Below are 7,437 nucleotides of genomic sequence, written 5' to 3' on the forward strand. Positions count from 1 at the left end.
CACTTCTCAGTATTTTCTATGGTTTAAAGAGAACAAGAAATATATTTTTTGATGGACATGTTTCCTGGCTGTATTCCTAGAAAGGATCTCACCCACAGTTTGCACAGATACAGTACTTCAGAAGAATGAAGTGCTTTTTTTAAAGATATTACCACATTCATGCTGATATTTATGTGTGTGTTCAACTGCCTGTTACCAACCTTGAGCTATAATTCTGCAGGAATTATTTCTGTATTGATTTTTAAATTCTGTCTGAAGGAGAAAGTTGGAATCGTTTGATTTGTTTCTCATATAAGATGTCACAGATGAATCTATAAAAACACAGTACCAAGGATTTTACTGTGTTGGGAAACATGAAAAGCAACTTTTCTACTGTGTAGAAAAACAGCAAATAACGTAATTATTTTTTAAATCTTGTTAACTTTTGTTTTAACAAATTGTCTCCCATTCACACAGTATATTCTAGCAGTTCATAGCCAATAAAACACAATAATCTAGAGCAAAACAGATACACATACAGATTTTAAAATGCAACATGGCCAAGATGTTATAAAACATTACCTCTACTTTTGCAGCAACACTTGAAAGAACTTGGCTGCCCTCCGTGTCTCGAGGCCATCTTTGGGCTTTATGACAAAGTTACGAGACAGAATCCTCTCCTCAGAGCAAAAGATGAAGAAAGGATGACAGCCAAGCACATCCATCCGCAAGAATTTATTTATTTGAGAGAAAATTTAACTTTTAAAGGGGAAGAATAAACACAAGTACAGCCTTTAAATTAATATGCTTTTATATTTTCTGTCACAGAAATGTTTATTTTACAGCTGCGACAAGAAACTTTTTGGAAAAATTCTAACAATTCTTTTGAAAATGATCATATGTTAAACAAGTATTCTTTGCTAAAATTCAACATTACATATAATTTTTATTTTGAAAGACTTATAATAAATAAATGTAAAATATTAGAGCCTTAAGAAAACTTCAGGTTTTAGGTACAGAAAACTTTTTGTTTATTGCGCTGATAAAGTTATATAAAAAAGCTGTTGTTTTTTTGCAAACTCATTCACATCTAAGAAAGTTTAAAGTTTAAAATATCAACTGAATGTTTATGTATTTGTGAATGTTTCCCTTTTTTTGGGGGAGCACTTAAAGGATATTAAAAATTTAACAAAAATAAACATTGCATACTGCTGTTTACAACATTATATTTTAAAACTAAAATGTTTTTCATAGAAAGTGATTGAATGCATGTTTGTCTCTGCATTTGTATCGTTTGAACTGATGCACCTCTGAAAAGGCTTGTATAAGTTTTCAGTGAAATCAGTCCCACCCAGGTGATCCAGTTGGACCAGCTGCTTTGAATTCATGCCCCCAGTACTCACAGACACATTGTTATGCAGCCAGGTTGCAGCCTGCTCATGTTAAGATTCTTTGTGCACGTGTTTAAATACTTTGTTGTCCATTATTCACTGGTGAGCATGAGCATAAACATCCGAGTAAGCATACAGCAAGCCTTTTAAAAAAATATTTATTCAATATTCCTGATATCAAATGTCTTTTTCACCCACTAATTTACAACTTAACTGCACTAGTTGCACATTTGGTCATGATAGTTCAACATTTTCGTGCACAAGTTCAATCAACGCTCAAGTAGAACAAATTTTTTCACACTGCTGTGTCTGTAAACACAATTCTGTGTTTCTTCTATTAAAACTATGAATTTGAGCCTCATGAAGGAATCAGGCAAAGATGACAATCATGAAACTGATGAGCAGCTGAGTGTAACATGTATAATGGAGACATTATTATTCTAAATTAATGTTGCATGGCAAAATTGAAAAAAATATCACTGATTGTTGTACTTTTGAACATTCACAAATACTTGGTTGAACTTGAAATAAACTCTGAATGAAACGAATGAGTCCTCTGTAGTCTCTTACATTTGATGTGGCTCAGGACTCTCTTCCTTCTTCTCATCTCCCTGTATTTACTTCCTCTTGGGAAAATCAACAATCTGTGAACCAACTCCTAGAAAGCACTGCAGAAATCAAGGCATGGATAATGCTGAACTGAGGTATTGTTGTTTAAGCCCAGTGCTGCTTCCAAAGTCCATGCTGATCTGGATCCTTTAACACAATATCTGATTCAGACAGCAACAAACCTGGTTGTGAGACTGGATAAGGATCTTAAACTTGATGCTCAGATTAAATCAGTTGTCAAGTCCAGCTTTTCTCGCTTAAGACAACTGGTCAAGGTCAAGGCATTTCTTTCTCGGCATCCCTTTGAGATTTTAATCCATGCTTTACCCGACTTGTTTAGATTAATGCACTGCACTTTATCTTGGGCTGAACCGGTTGGTAATTACTCCACTTCAGCTGGTTTATCAGGTACCAGAAAACGAGAGCACATTACCCATTTTAGCATCACTACATCGGCTTCCTGTTTGCTTCCAGATTTATTTTGAAGTTCTTTTGTTTGTTTTTAAATCTCTTCATGGTCTCGCCCCACAGTATCTGTGCGACCTGCTCCAGCCCTACGTTCCCTCACGCTCTCTCAGGTCAGCAGATCAGTTTCTGTCGGTGGTCCCAAAGTCAAACAGGAGGTTCAGGGAAGACCGAGTGTTTTTAGTTGCTGCGCCAAAACTGTGGAATGAGCAGCTATTACACATCACTTCCTGTTTTTAAATCTTCTTAAAACACATTTTTTCCACTTGGCTTTTAACTCAGTCTGAGATTTTGGCTTTTATTGTTTTTATTATTTTAATTGTGCATTTTTTTTTACTGTTTTCATTGCTTTTATTGTTTTTTATTCTTGTTTAGAAATTATATATTTTGGAATTTTTGTTTCACTTTGATCTTTTATCAGTGTACAAAACCTTGGAAAATGTGTTGACTTTTTAAGTGCTTTACAAATAAAGTTGCAACAACAGAAACATTACATAACAAATAGTGAAACATACATTTTATTTTATTCTGCTTTTTTTATATATCGTGCCACATTCATATTAAAACTAAAAGTGAAAAGAAATGTCAAAGAAATTAAGAATGTAAAAATAAATTAAATAATAAATAAATTTTCATGCTGCTTTCAATTTATCACAGAAATGAGAAAGAGAAAACTACTCTCTTCATTTTGCTATTTTCTGTTCATCATTATATAAATTAAATATTTGACTTCACTTTAGAAAAAAAATAGCACATTATGCTCTACCAGTGCTTTGTCAAAATCTTTAAATGCCAGTCAGGAAATCCAATTTTTTTTTAAACTGTTTTTCCTAGAAATCAAAAATTTAATTTAATTAAATTTATTTATCATTAAGCTCAGACCCCCAAACAAACTTTTTGGAGCACATGAGTTCAGTACAGACAGCCAGTGGGAAACAAAAATGAATCTAATTAAAATATATATATATTTAAACAATAAGCACTACCATAATCTAAGGTTTATGTATTTAGCGTGAACTAACATAGTACTTTGGCAAATACTTCTATTTAGCAGTGTCTCTGTGTTATTACATTAAAAAAATACATGGGATTTTAAAACTAAAATAGGTTTTGATAGAAGATTATTGAATGCTATGATTATTATAACTGTATTATGTTCTTTTTTTTTCTAAACTGATGTTATAACTTTTCAGAAGCTTGTATAACGTTCCAGTGAAACCAGTCCCACCCAGGTGATCCAGTGTGACCAGCTACCTTGAATTTACATAATAATGCCCCAGAAACTCACATAAGCATTACGTGTAACCAGTTTTCTTCTATATATATAAGGGTTATCCTCCATGTTAATGTAGGACACAAGCATCACAGATCAAGACCTTGTTCGTTTCTTAAAGTACTTTATTTTCTTGGTCCTTCAAGGTGGATCTGAAGACCTCTACTTCTCTAATTCCAGCATCAGAGATTGAAGCCATGCATGGAGTTTAACATGGATGAAAGTCCTCTTCCTTAAGGGATATTTTGAGAAGTGAAGCCATTTTCTTCAAGGGGATAAGATCAACAAACAAGTGAGGTCAGTATTTTTATTCTGAGTGTCGTTGGAGTTAAAAATCACTCTGAGGGTAGGAATCTAGAGTATAAAACTGAGTGCGCAGTAGGAGAAATAGTTGCTGAGGATTTTCCATAAAGTTCATAATAATAAGTGTGCAAGTAATTTTAACAACAACATAAATGTCCTTAAAGAATGAAAAACAAAATTAAAAACAACAATAAACCAATAAAATAAATAAATAAACCCCAACAATTTAACAGTTATGTTACAGAATGAGAATGGGAGAAATGTTTTTAACTGTTGTTGTTTCATATTGTTTTTTCTTCACACTTTGGTAATCTTTGTCTTTATTCAGCCAGCTCTTGAAAAACTGAAGAGACCACCTGGAAAATGATGAAACTACAAAGGATCCTCTCTTTGCTGGCAGTGGTCATCTTTGTTTTTGGATTGGCAGTATGTAGCAAGGTTAGCCTCCTTTGGTACTTTTTGTTAAGGTATATTTTTACACATAATTCCCAGCAATGATGTGAGTATAACTGAAGCTTGAATACAGTGTAGAAAGCCATTTCACAGTAAATTTATCAACTTAAACAATTTCTGAATTGCTCAAATCTCTCCTATTTAAGAATATTTATTTTTGGAATTCTAAATATAAAACACTTATGTCACTTTGTACAGAGAAGATGATGATTAACCCTAAAAATGTGTTCTTTATCTTTTAATTTCCAGACCTCTTTCCTTCTCCTCATCACCTTGACTCATGAAGGTACAAAGGCCCTCCTTCCAGAGCAGAAACCTCTTGCTCTGCTGTGTATTGGCTGCTCTCTCATTGCACCAAGTGTCCTTGTGCTGCTCAAAAGCTGCTGGAAAACAGGCGATAAAACAACAAAGCTGCCCAGGNAGATTTCAAAAAAGTTAAAAAACAAAAACAACTGGACTTCTATTCTGTAGTTGAAGACGTTTCGCTTCTCATCCGAGGAGCTTTCTCAATTCAGAAATAGAGAGTGTGGAGTTGAGCTTTTAAAGCTGAGATGTGATATAAGCTGGATTGCTTGTATGAATGTTGAGCCTGTTTGTTCTGTTAAAACCATGAAGGTGACATTTTTATTTTCTCTGATGTTATTTCTGCAGGACAACATCAGATGCCATCCTGCGTGACTTAACTGCATGGCTTCATAGAGACGATGTGAGCTTCACTAACTCGCCTGACATTCAGATCTGCCTCCTGGTGAAAATGTTTGGAGCGTCATGAAGAGGAGAATCAAATGACGACAAAGACGACCACGGATTGTTGAGCAGCTGAAATCTAGAATTCAGCAAGCAAGGAAACAGATCCTTCTTGTAAAATGGTTTCTATGCTCTGTTTTAAACTGATAAATGAAAGTGTAGGGAAAAAGAAAGGATGAAAAATAAAGATCTGTTTCTCTCAACTCTTTTTTTGTGAGTGCTGCAAGGATCACATTGTAAATTTGTCTCTATTTTCAAAATATAATGTAGATAATCACTAAAATCTATAAAGACCTCTGAAGAAAATGCTCAACAAGCAGATTTTTTTTTCTATTTGTATCTAAACTTAGATTTGTAGTTGCAGAAATCAGTTCTGAATGTTTGTGCACTGTTCCCAGCTGCTTTAAACACAGGGGCAGTGTGTGAATGTGCAATAAATGTAATGTGCCGAATAGAAACCTTCATATTTTGAAGTAATGTTGCATAGCAAAATGTAAAATAGACAAAACTCAGTTTGCAAAAACTGAGTTGTGTTGCTGTTGACAAATTTAATTGAAAAATGTGAAAAACTGATACCAATATTGTTGTAATTTCTTGTTTTATCTTGCATTTGTATTTGTATTTATAGTTACTTTGTACGTGTAGTTAACATGTTTGAATATTTAAAAATGACAGAAACAACTAAATAAAATAATAAAAAAAAATTATGCTTATATTGTTTGACCTTGAAACAAGTGCACATTAGAACATGAATGGAGACAGATAAAATTAAATCATTTCGGCTTTTCTTAAATATCATGTCACATGCATAATGAAACTAAAAGTAAAAAAAAAGTTGCAGAAATCACAACTTCTTATTATGCTGTCTTCATTTTTTTACAGAGAGAAGAAGTCAAATCTTTTTATCCTACTCTTTAGTTTGCTATTGTCATAGAGTGAAAGTGATTTATGGCATTTTTTTTTAATTTTCATTTTTATTTACTGTATGCTTTTTGTATAGCTGGTTTAATTTACATAAAGCCAGTGGTGACAGTGGCTCAGGAGGTAGGGATTGGTCCTGTAACCGGTGAGTTACCTGTTTGAGCCCCCGCTCCATCCGTCTTAGCCATTGTGTCCTTGGCTGCCTTTAAAGTCTATTCTTTGGCTGATTGGGAGGCAGTATAAAGACTTTAAAACTACAGTAGTAGTGATGTAGTATTTTGCAAATACCTTGTATAACTTTCCAATGAAGCCATTCACACCCAGGTGATCTAGTGTGAACAGCTATCTTGAATTCAAACAATGTTTATGTCCCCAAAACTCACATAATCGTTTTCGTGTATAACCAGTTTTCAGTCTGCTCAGATTAATATGCAAGGAATCCTATTGTTCTTATGAGGATCTGAAGTTTGCCCCGCCCTGTGGGTGGTGCCTCTAACTTCCCTCTCCCCAACTGTTGCTGAAGCCCGTTGACGAGCAATACCTGCATTTAAGCCTCCGTCTGGTTCCAGATGTTCGCTGGAGCAACTCGTCTTCTGGGTTAGAATCTTAGCCACCAGGTTCTAACACTAAGTTCTCAAGTACGTTAACTTTGGTCTTTGTGCTTTGCCCTTCGCCTCAGGTTGTTGCTGCTCGACTTTTTTGGATCCACCGCCTACCTGGACTTACCTGTTGTACAGTTTGGATGAACTTACCTGTTTGCTGGATCTCTGAACTCTTTACCTCCTGGACTGCTTTCGAACAAACCCTGCTTTGCCTTCAGGCCACGATCATTCCTCGAACCTGTAAGAAACGAACAATTACACTCTGCTCTTCACAAGACTTACGGACAAACAAATCCAGTACCCGAGACTTACTAAAAAAAATTACTTACCTTTTTATTCTGTTTCGGTGTCTGGTTTTTGGCTCCGCTCACACGACTAAACTCTGGTTCATGTCAATTCTTTCTTGTGTTTAACCCTCCAGAAGCCTGTCATAAGTGAAGAGAGGACAATTAAATGCTCTGATTGTTATATAGACTGATGAGCAAGAGGAAGCACGATTGCTTCCATTTATAAGGGTTGCCTTCTATGTTAATGTAGGACACAAGAATCACAGATCAAGACCTTGTTCATTTTTTGAATATCTAATTTTTCTAACATAACTTGTTCCTTCAAGGTGGATCTGAAGACCTATACTTCTCTTTTTCCAGCATCAGAGATCAAAGCCATGCATGGAGTTGAACCTAGATGAAAGTCA

At 34.8% G+C, this 7,437-nt stretch overlaps 1 long non-coding RNA gene across 1 annotated transcript; it reads left to right on the top strand.

Annotated features, from left to right (window-relative positions):
• The first annotated feature begins 3,808 nt into the window (after positions 1-3,808).
• Positions 3,809-4,893, top strand: LOC108242650. The gene is made up of 3 exons (XR_001808859.2): positions 3,809-4,014; positions 4,349-4,458; positions 4,723-4,893. It is a non-coding gene; the product is annotated as an uncharacterized LOC108242650 (long non-coding RNA).
• The last annotated feature ends 2,544 nt before the right edge of the window (positions 4,894-7,437 follow it).

The sequence above is a fragment of the Kryptolebias marmoratus genome, linkage group LG5, assembly GCF_001649575.2.
Source record: "Kryptolebias marmoratus isolate JLee-2015 linkage group LG5, ASM164957v2, whole genome shotgun sequence".
Classification (NCBI taxonomy): domain Eukaryota; kingdom Metazoa; phylum Chordata; class Actinopteri; order Cyprinodontiformes; family Rivulidae; genus Kryptolebias; species Kryptolebias marmoratus.